This window comes from Corvus cornix, chromosome 3, assembly GCF_000738735.6.
Source record: "Corvus cornix cornix isolate S_Up_H32 chromosome 3, ASM73873v5, whole genome shotgun sequence".
In the NCBI taxonomy this organism is placed as follows: domain Eukaryota; kingdom Metazoa; phylum Chordata; class Aves; order Passeriformes; family Corvidae; genus Corvus; species Corvus cornix.
Window position 1 is genome coordinate 18522214 of NC_047056.1, and position 15200 is coordinate 18537413.

Consider the following 15200-nt stretch of genomic DNA (forward strand, 5'->3'; position numbering starts at 1 on the left):
CCCAGCTGGTGCCATGCCATATCTGGCTGTACTTGGGAATCAGTGGATTTGTACTGGAAGATGCAGAGGACTCTGAAAGTGGTTGAATAACACCTTCATGCCTGATCAGTTTTATTTTCTTTTTTTTTTTTTTATGAAGCGTAACATTTGGTGAACAATGAAATTATTGCCTGCTGTTGCTGTGGTCTACACTCAAGAATCAATGTGAACTTCTTTCCCTGCCCCATTACTCACTTTTGGGGTAAAACTGTGAGTTTGATAAACAGCAGTGATGCTTCTGGGGGTTGATGGCTTTGTGTCACTGCTCTGGATTCACAGGGCCACTTCACGTGGAAGTTTAATGATCACATAAATTCCAGGTGCTGTCTCACCCCGGCTACAGAACCTATCAAATAAATTTTATCTCAATGCTCTACTGCCTCCATAGGCATGCTGCAGGCTTTTCCATGCTGCTTTTCCCCCCTCTCTTTTAGTGCTTTGCTTAAATGACTGCTCACACCCACAGCAGAGAAAGGGAGGTCATGTGCCTGAGCACAAGGAACAAATGGGGTTTGCTGCTACTGGACACCAGAGTTTGCCCTTACTGGGACTGTGTTGTGGCACTAAACTGCTCTGGTGGAGGCACTCAATGCCAAGGTGCAGAAAGATGGCCTGGGCAAGGATCAGCAGGGGCTGTGATGTCCTTCCTTTACTCTCCTTGCCTGGCTGCCACCATTTCAACTGCCTGCTTAAAAAGCACCAGCTGAGGAGGTGAGCACCTGCTGAGTCACTTTAGGTGGAAAACATCCTAAAGCCTAATTTAAACAAAACACTGTGGGCAAACTGAGGTATTTCATGGTAAATGTTCAGGTCAGTGTGTGCAGTATCCATACTGCTCAGGTAGCAATTCCCACCATATGTCTACGTTTTTCCCAAGCCTTGCTTGGTTGTTCTGCCACACCTGACTGAACCCTCTTTCCCGGGGCTGAGCCTCAGCCCTAGTGCAGAGCATAGCAGGACACTCCCTGTTTCAGCACCTACTCTGATAGAAAACAGAGGTGCACTAGATTTGACTTAGGTTCCAAGACAAGACCTGACACCCACAAAAACATCAATGGTTTGTCTGGCCTTACTTATAGCAAAACCAAAGCACTTAACTGGCCCACCCTGCTCCTTGTCCTGCCACCTGTGGCCAGTGCCACAGTGAGGAGAGCAACACCCTGATGGACATACCCACCTCAGATGAGCTCCTCTGGGTCCCCAGTGGGATGTGTAGATGGATAAAATGGGGAAAATTAACATGTAAGACTGCATTGAAGCCCCCAGTATGCAAGGAGGCTCTGAAGAGCCCTGATTGTGGTTGGAAGGGCAGGAGCAACACTAGTTGTGGTTAAAGGGCAACCTACTGTCACCTTCCACAATCAGAGGACAGGTTTTCTTTACAAAGAAAACAGTCTGCAAGTTCAGCAGCAGGAACTTAGTCACTGCAAAGCATCAGAAAGCAAAGGGAACAAGCAAGTGCTGCAACACAAGGGGACACACAGCATAAAGGTACATGGGAATGGTGAACAGGCTCAGGAAGCAGAATTTCTCCTTTCCAAAGTCAGGGTGTCCTGGAGCCAGACAGGAGAAAGTTGGTAACAGCAGAATAGGTTTGGTCAGCTCTACTTGATGACAGTAGTGATTGCTGCTCTGAGCCCTCATGGCCTTGAAGCAGTGGGGTTGTGTGATCCCTCCTCTGCTTTGGGATCACAGCTTTTGTAAAAACCAGAATTGCCAGTAGTTTGTTTCCTAGTATCATCTAGGGCTGTGTTTTTTGGGAATGTGGAAGTCAGCAGTACAATGCCACCTCTTTCTCTTCAGGAGACAGACACATAAGAAAAAAGATCTTGAAATGGCACCTGAATGCCTGTGCTAGAGGGGAACTGCAGGGAACAGAAATGAAAGTCACAGAAACAGGGAGAGCAGATGAGAATTTGATGGACAAATCCTGTTTCTAGGACAGAAAAAATGCATCAAAACTGACCATCTGTGCAGGAGTTTCTAACATTTGATTTGCTGTGAAAGAAGGCAGAGTGAGTGCCACCTTTAAAAAATAATAATAAAAAAATCATCCCACTGTGCCTTTCTCATTGCAAACATTTTTAATAGCTTTTACATAACCTCCAGACTTGGCCCATTCAAGCAGCCTTGGTTTCGGTGAGGGAAGGTAGTCAGGCACAAACTGTGCTCACCGAGTTGATGAACTGTATAAAAGGCTCCTGAGACATTTTCACTCACTCCTAATTGATCTCAGAAAGCTTCTGTGACGTGTGTCACTATCCACCTTGAGGAGAGCTTGACCTGAGGGGAATGTGAAACAGCAAACTGTGTAGCCCCTTGAAAAATCAGTTTGCTTGGGGATAGCACAAAATCCTCAGCACTCCCCGCGTGCTGCTCTCCCTCCTCACCTTTTTGCCTCCCAAGTGCTTTGTGAGAGGAGACTGGAAGAAGAGCACAGCATCTCAAATGTAGTTGAATTATTCAGAGATTATGGAGCAAAAGGCTTTCTAGCTATATAACCATCCTAGAGGATTTTCACCAAATTCTTGCTGGTTACTACAGGGCAGATGCTCTGATCTCAGCATGCAGCTGCCACTTGAGCAGCCCTCTTGGTTTGAGTGGATCTAGGGCATTCTTTGAGAAATATGGGGATACAGCCTTCATCAACAGTGCCTGTGAATTCCTCTGTGCCTGACCTGTCCTTTTTCATCCTGAATTTTTCAGAACTTGTTTTAATATTTCAGCTGGATACTTTTCCCATTGATTTGCTATGATGTGAAAGGGCACGTCAGCATTTTCCTGTTGGTACTGCTAAAAGTTGTGGTCATTCTCCTAGGAGGTTCTCACCAGCTGTGGCACTGCTGAGGACCAGCAAGGGGAGAAGCAGATTTTCTTTACTTTTCCCCTCAGCACTCTGTTTTTCCCTCCTCCTTGGTTTTGGGTGGTGTTTATGGCACATCACTGCCCAGTACTCCTGTACACCTGCAAGCTGCACAAGAGCAGCTGCAGGTGCCACACCTGCCTGCCGCCATCTCAAAGAGACAGTGGCAGGAGTGAGAAGAGATGGAGTGAGGGAGTGTTTGTTCATTGTGCTCAGCCTCACAGGGCCTCAGAGGTATGCATGCTTCTCTTTTTGGGTGCTGAGATCAGTCTTGAGAGAGGACATCTGAAGCAAAGACAGAAAAGCAGCAAATCTGAACTCTGTATTGCACTTGGCAAGTTCAAAGGCTTTGGAACAGAAGGGGGGAAAAATAAAAGCATGGGAAATGATTTTTCTTTTCTGTCTTGTTCTTTAATCTCTCCCTGTTTTTCTTCTATTTTGATTTTGTCACTGTTTGCTATAGCAGTGGTTGTTATCGTGCCCACAGAAGTGGGTTTTGGGTAGAAAGTGCTGCACAGCTCCTGCTTCATGTCAAACTACCAGCATGTAACGTGACCAAAGCCACCCAGCCTACCAAGGCATGGTCACAACCATTCCCCATGTGTCTAATGCACTAAGGTCATGATGGGCTTCATCAGGAAGTTTCTGGTGGATCATGGTCCCATTCAGGCACAGGAATAAGTTTGCTGCAGTAATCCCAAGCATTGGTACTCATTGCCAGAGCTTCAAAGAGTCGCAGAGTTGTGATATCCAACACCACCGTGCTCTCAGCCAGTCAGTTCAGGAGTAAGGCACAGAAAACCCTCTCTGTTTGCAGGCCCATAAACTTATGCAGACCCCTATCCTCCAAATATGGCAACTTCCACACCATACAACATGGACCCAGTGCTAAACAGGGTGAGAGGCTGTGTCATACACCCATGTCTCAAAGATACTTGGGGAATGAGGGGCCACTTCTTCTCACCTTGATACTAAAGGAAAATAATCTATGTGCTGGTGTTTTTCCTAGTGTTGCAACCATGTGACATAGGAAGGGACAGGTTCTGCAAGATAAACCATATTTCTTTTTAATATTTTCTGATCCTCAGGTGGTCAGGGAGACCAATGCAGCTTCAGCAGTGCTCTGAGATTATGATGCTGGCTACAGCCTACTCCAGTGATAGGTGTTTTCTTTTTTCAGTGACAGAGTTTGCCATCCTCAGCTTCCAGAGATTTGCTTTGTTCTCCTTGCTGGCTTCCCACCAGGCAGCTGTCCTCAAAACTGCTTCCCAAGTGTCAGTTCTTGGAGCTGGATCCTTGAAGAAGATCATGCTGTGCAAACAAACATTTGCCAGGCAGTCTTAATATATTGTGAATAAATGCGGACAACAGACCTCTCTAGAACTGATGTCCTTTATTTCACTCCTAAGGCAGGGTGGTGTTTTTTGACTCTAAACCTTGCAAATAACAGCTTCAAAAGCCTGTCTTTTGTTGCTGCTGGGTTGGAGAAGGATTTTGAAGCTTGGTCACTGGCATCAAGGGGCCAGACCTCACCTTTCACTGTAGGGTAATCAAACACATAATGTCTGCCTTCCAGATTTTACATATAACTCTCTCTGTTGTCAGCTTGTGCTCGATGGACTGCCTCCAGAAGATCATGTTTGATGTAAAAGCTGCCTTTCTGATGAAACACTGAGGTGCTCTGTCCCAGCCATGGTACTCAAGCTAACTCAGCCTGGCACAAATGGGAGGTGACCTCAAATGTCATCTCAGTAGCTGGTCAAGATGCACATGAAAATATTTCCTGGAATCCTGTTCTGCATTGGTTTCACGGAAATATGTACCCACTCTAAAATAACTTTGTTTTTGTTATGATCTGCTCCCCTGTTCCGAAATGCTTGTAGCAGTTCATACATCATTAAAGCCAGACGCTGATAGAGCTTTCAAGTAACGACTAGTGACAAGTATAAATAGATAAAATAGAATTTGGTTTCCAATACTGAAAGCTTGCTTTCAAGAGGATTGCTAAGCAGCTCCTTTGTAGCTTTCTCATCTGACTGCAGAAAACTTTTTACTTTAAAGCTGATTATTCAGTCAGAAAGCAAGCCCCAGTTAGTCTGTAGCTAATGTTTAACTCAAGAAGTGCTTTATATTCAAAGGTATTAGCCTGAGAGGGAGGTAGAGCCTGAGGAAAGGAGAGTGATGTAACCACTGATGGATGCACGGGGGAGAAAGTCGATGAACAGCACAAAGGAATGAATCACAAACATGCCTCATTGTTCCAGACTGCTCATTTCTCCGGCAATTGTAGTAGTACAACTGCGAGTGAGTATTGTAAGAGGGCAGGGACGGCACACACTGGGGAACTGGAGCGTGATTCAGGGATTGGAGAGAACGGTAGCTGCTGCTGAAGGCTCTCTCTCAGTAATGTACTGCTGGTAATTTAGGAAATGCCTTCCTTAGAAATGTCCTTGTAAACTCTGAGCTCTGTGAACAGACTTGGGCAGCTTTGTTTGCGTCTTTTACAGGAAAGAGCTTTTAATTCCTTTTCCTTGAGGGGAAAAAACCCACCATTTAGCAAACAACATGCACCACGTATTGTAGCAGGGCTTAGCAGCTGTACGTGGGGGGAAAAGAAAAGGTTTTGCTAGGAAATTGTGGAGTTTAATTGTGCAGTCTGGATTGTACTTTTGCTGTGAATACTTTGGAACTCCTTTATATGATTTCTGGGACAAGTCAGTACATCCCAGACTGAATCAGCACCGGGAACTGCTGTGGCATCTGAAGGGGAACTGGTTTTGGCGGAGAGTTCAGCAGGCACCTGTGATGCCATGGAACTCCCCTCAGATGAACAAGCCTACTCATGAGATCTTCCCAGGTGTCCCCTTCCAGCTCATCATCATTCTTCCTCTAGCTTTCTCTTCATGACACTGCAGCTTGTTTGCAGCAGTGTGTGTGTGTTAGTGTGACACATAGAGCCCCAAAACCGCTGTGAAGTTCACACAGGGAAGAGAAGGAGGGGGAGTGTAAGGTCTTCTTTCCTGGGGGAATCTCCTTGCGGACTGTGAAACAGAGAGGATCTAGCAAAGGAGAAATAAAAGCCAGAGAAATCAGAGTTGCTGACTGTCTGCATTGTTGGCATGAGCCTTGAGTTCCATAAAGCTTCCTCTGTCCATGGTATGTCCTGCCAGGATGTTGTGAGACGGATGGGACCCACAAAATGTTTTATGTGTCTGTCTCAGGAGGCAACACTGAACTGTTTCCCAACAGATGGTGACGGTTTCATGGATGTAACTTGTCAGTTGGACTGGAGCATCAAATGAGAGGGAAGGGAAAAGGAAAGTGAAAGGAAAGGTCTAGCTAACTTCTGTCTCTCCTGACCTTGTGTATGAATTAAACATGGAGTACAAAATGACCCTAGGAATCTTAGCAGTACTATGGGACTTGTGCTGACACAGGAAGTATCAGTGTTCCTCAGGAGAGCAGTTGCCCTCCTCGTCTGCTCTTGTGTAAACTTTAAATGGGGATTACTGCAATCTAAGTAAGTCCAAGCAAGAAACACAGAGCATGTCTTTTCCTCACACTCATTAAACTTTCAAGATATATTAAAATACAAAATAAAAAACTCCAAGAATCCTGGGCAGAGAAACTGTGTGTGCTAATAAAGTAATGAAGCCAATCTGTAAACTTTGTTGCATTTTGTAGCTTTGAGAATCCAGTCTGGTTTATGCTCAGTATATGGGGAAGAAAAGAGAAAATAGCTTTATTTATTGTATCAATAAATGAAATGGTTTTGGGTGGGAATTATTAGTGCTCAGACTAGAGCAAGGCGGAAATATCTTTAGTCCTACAGAAGTGAAGGAGTAAAATTTTGTAATTATGTTCTGCAGGGACTTCCTGGAAGCAACCCAGAATCAAACAGGCTTCTTTAATATGTCTGTTTTCCTGTTTGATCCAATCCATCACTCCAGAATTAGCACCGGTGTAGTGAGGATTTGTGAAACTTTTTAATCTGTTAATGCTGCAAGAAAACAAATACTTACTTGACTATTGTACTTCAGCTAGGAAAATGTGAATAGGTCTGTTTGGTTTCTCTCATTCCTCTCTCCTCCTTTCTTACCCAGCTTTATTCATATTTTCTCTGATTCCCATGCTGGGGCATGTGCATTTCTATACATGCAGTGTGTACCATGAATTTTTGTCCAACGGAAGGTGTTCCATAGTCCCCTCAGGTAATCTTTGAAAGAAGCCTGCGGGATAGCCTTGGGATAAGTGGTGCAGGGCATGCAGTTTCTGGACTGTTGGGGACCTTCTACTGCTGGAGAGCAGGACTTGGGGACAACCCAGACACTGGTGCTGACCGTGGCAAGCTTTTCCAAGGGGTCCTACAGTGAGTGGTTGCCTGGTGGCAGAAGCAAAGCTCTGAGGAAAGGAGAGGAACTCTGTAAAACCTTCACCTGTCAATCATCAGCCATGGCATCAACTGCCTCAGTCCTTTTCTGGCTCTCCTAAGGTGTTCCTCAGCTTCTCTCTTCTCTTTCTGATCTCTTCTTAACTTTCTTTTCCTTGCATAGTTTTTTTGAATCCCACTTGCAGGGAATATTGGGGGAAGGGGAATACTTTGAAAATTAATATCTGGCTGATTGATTGATTCCTGTTCTGAATGATTCCTATTGTCTTGGAATTTTTTTAACATTGTCTCAGGTAATCGCCTCATTCAAATCCTGAAGGACTGCTTCACCTCTAGGTAAGACAATTAAGTGCATGTGTCTCCAGGCTCTTTGTCTTTCTGCTAAAGAATAAACTTTAATCCATTTTGTCCAATGATTAGTTGCTTATATAAGGATGGAGAATTGGAAGGATGCACAGCAAGCTTCCAGAAATAGTACAGAATCTTCTCAGGTTCTCTGCACAGTGGGCAAGGAGCAACATGGTGTCAGTGTTTTCTCCTCTCCTCTCCTCTCCTCTCCTCTCCTCTCCTCTCCTCTCCTCTCCTCTCCTCTCCTCTCCTCTCCTCTCCTCTCCTCTCCTCTCCTCTCCTCTCCTCTCCTCTCCTCTCCTCTCCTCTCCTCTCCTCTCCTCTCCTCTCCTCTCCTCTCCTCTCCTCTCCTCTCCTCTCCTCTCCTCTCCCAGTACCCTGGCCATTGCACTCTGAGTAGTGGGGCAAATTGGGGAAAGAGGGAGAAACTGCTTAGTTTAACAGTACCCAGTGGAACCTCTTCCAGGATTCATTTAAGATGCAAAACCATCCAGAGGGCATTAGGATGATGTAGACACTTCTGTATGTGCATATTCGGCTTGAGATGTCCTACAGAAGCCAGATTTTTAAAGGTCTCCTATCTTTTCCATTCTGACAAATGGTCTCCACAAAGATGTCTCTATGCGCACCCCAAAGTCACTGTGGGGAGCACAGACTGCCATAGCACATCCCACAGCCTGTGCTCAACCAGGACTTTCCCTTCACAACACCTTTCCAACAGCATAAAAACCTTGGGTGTTTTTGTTTTTTAATCCAGAGGTTCCAGTCTGATGTTTAACACAGACGTGTTAAAATCTTGGGGAAATTGCCTGGGAGGTATTGTTCCTTTTTATTAAAAAAGGTAAACAAACCCTGAGATATGTAAGTGAAGAAGCACCATGCATGACTATTTAATAATAGGGTTTGTGAGGTTGTAATTCCCATGGTACCACCCAGCTTCTGCCTGTTATTGGTGGTTAATTATAGCATCCACAGGGCTCCCAGCAGTGGAGCAGAGGGACACAGTGTGGCCTCTTTCTGTTAGACTTTTCCCCCTCCTCAGCCTCCACTTCCCCTCCTGCCTGGAAGATAAAGAAACAAATCCCAATTTAGTCATCACGGTCTGAGACATGCAGTGAATAATTCAATTCCTCATCTTCACACATGGGCTCAGCTGTATAAACAAACTCAGCTGTTTCTGCAAAGTGGACAAATATATTTCCCAGTGTTTTTTGGGAATGGAATATATTGCTGTAGTTGAAAGACGTGGGACTTAAAGAGAGAAGGGTCAGGAAAGATTTGTTGGTAAAGCAGCAGGGTGAAAAGCCAGTGAGCCCTGGCTGCCAGACCTGGAGCTGGGGCACCAGGAGACACCCAAGCAATCGATCAGGTAATCATGCCAGCAGGAGCTCTGAGCTGCATGGCTGAGAGTCACATATGGGACCTGGGGAAATGCTGACATTTGCCTCCCACAGTTCTAGCTGACACTCTGTTCAATGTGTCTGCTTTGTAAAAGCCACCAGACCCCAAAAGGTATGAAATTAGTCATGTTTGTGGCACGAAGGTACAGCTCCAAGAGCCTCATGGCCACAGTAGACATACAGAGGTTTCAGTACGTGTGAGAATGTTGCTGGACCCCTGAGTCAGCACAGCTGCAAAGTGGGGTCAGAATCATCTTTATTTCCAGTAAAGAAGACGAGACTCAGTGTGCAGAGGCTGGCTGATCAGCAAGGGCAGTCACAGTGTAACTTACAGGCTGTTGGCTTACTCACCCATGACAGTGGGTGAGTGTGGACAGTGAGCACTGCCCTGTGCTTCGGGAAGGGGGTCTTTGAGTGGGGGTGCTCAGTTTGTGGAGTTAATTCATTCCTGTCTGTGGTATTGCCTGGGATGCATGCACACACACGAATTTGGCTCTAACGTGGCCTCTGATGAACCTTTTCTCGATCATTGCTGTTCATCTGTTACACACTATTATGTGTGTCTTGATGCTGCCTACATTTATCAGATAGTAAGTACTGTGAATCATCCTCCGCCTCCTGAAAGGAAAACTGCAATATTAATGGAGGGCACCATCCCATGTGAAATCATGAGAGAGCTGGAAGGAATGACCATCCCATGGGTATCAGTCAAACAGCGGAATTAAAATTTACACAGGCTAAGTACACATCTCCAGGCTCTGCTGGGATTAACCTGCCAGCTCTTGTGCATTTTAAATTTAGTCTTTATTCTGGATACTATAAAATTTCTTCTTGGCTTGAATTCTGGAGAACAGTGTAACCAGAAAGATGAGCCAAGGTTTTGATACAAAACGGAGATGCTGTCTCCCTGTAAAAGTTACTTTATTTTCAGAAGCAGGACTTGATTCTTAATATCAACCCACCCTGTGAGTCTTGCTACAAGGGTTTAAAAAAAACCAGTTATGCTCTGAATACATAATCAAAATTGGGAACAGTGTGCGTTTCAGGCTGGGTAGGTTACCACCTTTCCTGGCTTGGGGTTTCCTTGTGCTGCCTTTCATTGCTTGTTACAAAATATGTCAACTCATTGCCTGGCACACACCAAGACATGAGCTATGTCACAGCGCTAGCCTACACTGTCAGGAAGACTTCAATTAAAGGAGTTTATTTGCAGTGTACAAACATGCAAGAACCAATTTCTGAGTAGTGATAAATTGAAGGGACAGTCAGTCACACCCAGAAATGGGTCTCAGGCCTGGCGAGTGCAGTAGCAGATAGGTTTGGTGTGGTGGTGGTGGAGGTGTACCTGCAGAAGAGCTGTGTGTCACACCACCTGAGTCAGCGAGACCCAGACAGGACAGTCGTGACACCCGGTGGTCCTGCACACTCAGACAGTCACAGCTCAGAGCCAGCTCCTCTGCCTGCCATTTCCGTGGGGCAGATGTGTCCCATGGCATCCTTGCAGCATGTACAGCACCAGGCTGTAGGGTCAGTGAGCTCCATAATGTGTCCTACTGGTGGGACAAGCTTCAACAACCCCATCAGGGAACCTCTGGGAGCATCTCTCACCTCCCTCCCTGCCTGTGCATCTTCCAAAGGAACTGGGAAAATCCAAAACGTCACTCAGGCTGCAGCCAGCTCCTCAAGGCCCTTGTCACCAGTCCCACAGGTACCACCTGTGAGTGTCTCAGGGTGTCTCCTGTATTTTCCACAGTGTTTTCTTGCTCACTGCACTTCTGCGGGGAATCCTTTGTGTCTGGCTGAAAAGCACGTGGAGGACGAGTCCTCTGAAGGTACAAAATAGGAGTTATCGGTTGATGCTGATAATCTCCTGGTTAGTGTCCCAGGGAGTAAAGGTCTGGGACGGGTACGCACTTGAAATCTCCTGCGCTCAGTTAAATTGCTCTGAGCTTTGGGGGCTGAGAAACTGGGTTGGCTGTCCCCTGGGAAGTGTTTCACATTAGTGTCCTGTAATCGCTCTGGAAGTAAAACTGGGTGTTTGCACAAGGTTAAGGCCGGGGGGGCATGAATGGGTTAACCCACAGCAGCTCAAGTTGTTCCAGTTTCCAAAAAGCTGTGAATACACAATTCAATTTCAGGGAGCCATTAAGCCCACCCAGCAACAACAGATTTACTCCTGGCTTCCTTGTGGGCCGCTCTCTCACATGATGAAACACCTACCCTTTTGATACACAGCCTGCTCCTTTCTCACACGTCTCAGTGAAGGCTCTACTTATTGGGCTGCTCCTGCTGCCATGCACTCTGCTCCAAGGTTTTACCTCAAGCTCAGTGTCTCCCTGTGGGTGGCAAAAGCCTTTGCTGTGCATGGTGCATGTAAAGGTAAAAGCCACCCACCTGGCTGAAAGGCAAACGTCATCTGGTGTTACGTGTTCACTGCACAAAATAAGACAGAGTCCTGATGCCTGGCGTCTCCCTCCGAAATAAATGAGTCTTACATCTCTCTCCCTAAATTCAAGGAAGTTGTATGGTTTGCTCCTTGCCTGTGTATAGGGAGAGACAATAGAGGAAAGAGGGCTCTCGTATCAGTGCAGGGTCACGTTTGGGCAAGGTTTTCCTTCTCCTTATGAACTGGGAGAACAGAGAAATAGAGCAACCTGATAGTCATTCACTTACTCTTGGCCCCCCTTCATGTTCTGTGGGCCAAATTTGTCCTTTCTTGTCCCATTTTCCCCACTCCTCATGGGCATTACAGCCAGCATGGGAAGAGAGGGCTAAGCCACCGTGTGCTGCATGCTGGTGGCAATGTCTCCCACATCACCTGGCACATGCTCACACTGCTGGGTGCCCCAGCCCTGCTTCTTTCTTGGAAGTATTTGCTAACAGCAGTGACAAAATTCCTGGTCCAACCCCAAGCACTATTTCCCAAACAATTATTCACCACCATATCAGCTCTTCACAGCCCTGATTTTCCTGACTGAGAAACAACTAATTAAAGCAACAGGCACAGCACGGATTTGTTGCCAAACAGGTAAAACTCAATAAACAGCAATGACATTGGTTCGTTAGTATCTCCCTCTGTTATATTTCTCTTTTCTTCCCTGAAACTAGGTGGAATGGGCAAGAAAGCCTGAAGAGGAGGGAACTAGAGATAAGGAAGCCATTCAAAGCAGGTGGGATACTCGCCCTGTAGAGGTAGCAGCTCTGTTGAACCAAGGAGCTGCAGTATCATCCCATTCATGTGGCTCCTGATGATGCTCAGCTGTGGCCCAGAAGCAGTGGGAGCTGGTAGATGCAGCCATTTCCTTCCCCACTTCTTTCTGCATCCTCTGCCCACCCCTCCAAGGAAAGAGCTGCTGCTTTTCCATCCATAGAGCCAGCCCTGAATGTAGATAGATGGAAGTTGCCCGGACACACTGGCATGTGGGCTGTGAGCCCTTCCCACAGTGTGGGCTGGCTGGAGCCAGTGACCTGTTTGGCGGGCTCCGAGTGCGAGCTGGCTGTGGCACGCAGGGGAGCGACCTTTTCCCACACAGGGTGCTGCCCTGAATTTTTTTCTCCTTCCCTCATCCCAGCTGTCATCACCTTCCTCTGCAGAAAGGAACATCTTGTTGTAAGCAGGATTTTCCCCCCTCCCCCACTAGCAGGCAGGATTGCTGGGTCTTTTCCAAAGGCTCTTGTGCCACATCTGCTCCCTTTGAAGGATATTCATCCTTGGATCAGAGTCCTTCTCCTACCACATCATCCATGAAAGTCTAGGATTCCTGATCTCTTCATGAGGCTGAAGGTTCCTTTCTGAAGGGCCATAATCTCCATGTTTGGGTAGCCCAGAGTTGTTCCTGCCTGCCTACTCCCATCTGTCTGAATAATTATTTCTGTGGATGCATGAACAATGTCAGGAGACTGATCTCCAGAACCAGAGGAGGAGTGTCTGGCTAGGTCAGAGAGCTCAAGATGAGCTCACAGACTCATTTGAATGGCAAATTTTTAGTGTGAGAAGGATAAAAGTTCATCTCTCTCCTTTTAATTGATGAACTCAAGTTAGGAAGAGAACTGGGGTAGTTGTGTTCAAGGGGGCATCTCAGAGACCTTTGACCAACCTTCACTCCAAGTGGTTCCCTAGCCCCACATGCCATGGGTACATGGTTATCCTTGCCATGTCCTTCTGATCTAAGAGGTATTTAAGTAGTCTATTCAAGGCAGAGCTGCTCCTATGGGAGGAAACTCTTTTGAGCTGTTTCCTTTTTTCTGGTGATCACACCTTCCTTTTTGGGCAGAATACTGCTTTCAGGCTTTGTTGCCCATCCCATCATAAGGAAAATAACTCTTGTTTCAGGGAGGAAAAGAGAAACATATGGAGTCCTAACACCCCAGAGAAGAAAAGACTGCCAATACTGAGCAGAGGCATGGTGTGTTTGTAAAGACAGGCAGTGTGTGTACAGAGAGAGACCACCCGACTCCTTTCACACAGGTGTTACAGCTTAACTGTTACATACACACAGTAGTGTGGGGAAAATGTGCTTTTTTCAAATACCTTTAGTGGGAGGGGAGTAAAGAGGTCATTTTGTTCCTAAGAAAGACATCCAACACCTGCAGTGCTATCAGAGGGATGCCATGAGGACATGTTTCTCACGGAGAGGGAAGAGGACCCATTCCATAGGTACCATCAGGGAACAGCCCAAGGTAGAGGAGTACAGATGTTTGGAGAGGGAAGCCAGCTGGATGTTATCATAGGGGTCCCAAGAGAGAGGTAGGTGTGTCCTAAACAAAACACCTGGGAGAAGATCAATGCTATAAGAGGATGGCTGGTGATTTCTGTTTCACTGCTATTCAGGAGATTTTCCAGGCTCCTGAGATTCAAAGAGTTGGTCTCTTGTGTCTTTCATTGGAGAAGCTGTTCCTGATTGTAGAGTTTAAAGAAGGAGTACTATTTATCAGGTTTGGCTTTTAGTGGAGAAGTTGTACTTTAGGGTGGAGTACAATGTAATAATCTGCCTTATTTTATAGACTGTGATTAGGATGTCATCTTGTTTTTTCTGCTATTGTGAAAGGAAATTATGAAGTTACTTCAAACCCAAAAAAGTGTTAACTTGACTTTTATACCAAAAAAGGTATTAGGTGGTGGCAGGAAGGAATGGTTACTACAAAACCAACCTGTTCAGGGTAACTTTGGGATCTGTGCGTATGGGCTAGAAGAGTATCCTTGTGGCCCTCTCTGGCTGGCTGACAGTAACCAGAGCTCAGTCAAAGTTTAAGGAATGTTAAGAGTGGACACTTTTTAACTTGTATTATGCAGGAGATCAGGGAAGGCTGTGACAGTTCATACTAATGCTCCTTTTTAGTCTTGAAACATGGTCTTGAAGTTCTTAATGACAAGAGGATCTTGTTAAAAATTAAAGAAGGCTGTGTTGTTTTCAATCTCCCCAAGACTGTGAGTAACAAACATAGAACTCATGAAAAATTAAACAAAACTCTTGAGATGACACCTCTAACATGCTTGTACTTTGCATTTATTGACGTGGACAAACATAAGAAAGTCTGAAAATATAGCAATATGTACTAGCATTAGTCTTTGCTTGGATTTTTTTTTTTCCAAGCATACCAGATTCCTATAAAGGAGGTAGAAAACCTCCAAAGAAACTGTTTTGACTGCCACTAATGATAATAATAGTAAACAAAATCATCGAAATCCACAGTAATTGCTAAGACAGGTGAAAGATTTAAAACATAATATCAGCACTTGGTGTGCAAACCATGGCCAGTTTGGGGGTTCTGGAACACTAATACTCACCTCTTGGCCCTTTTCACTGGACCATAACCTGCTCATTGAGTTATTCTCTCTAATGCAGTAATACTTTTCTGAGGTTTGTGACGTCCACCTCTTTAAAAATTGCAGGGAGGACCTATCCAGGAGAGAAGAAAGTGATCTTTCTCTGCGGGGGATCCTCAGCAGGTCGAGGAGTCTGTAACCCCTCTGAGATGAGGTACGAACTCGTGTTTGGACTGGTTCCTGGTTGTTTGGTGTTTCAGGTGTTGACTTGTGCTGGATAAAAACCTGCAAACCAGCAAATCCCGACCAGGATGCTGCTGCCACTGCACTGAGCAGCACTACGTGGCTGCACGAGCAATGTGCCTGCTCTAATTATAGTTTAGGGACCAGAAA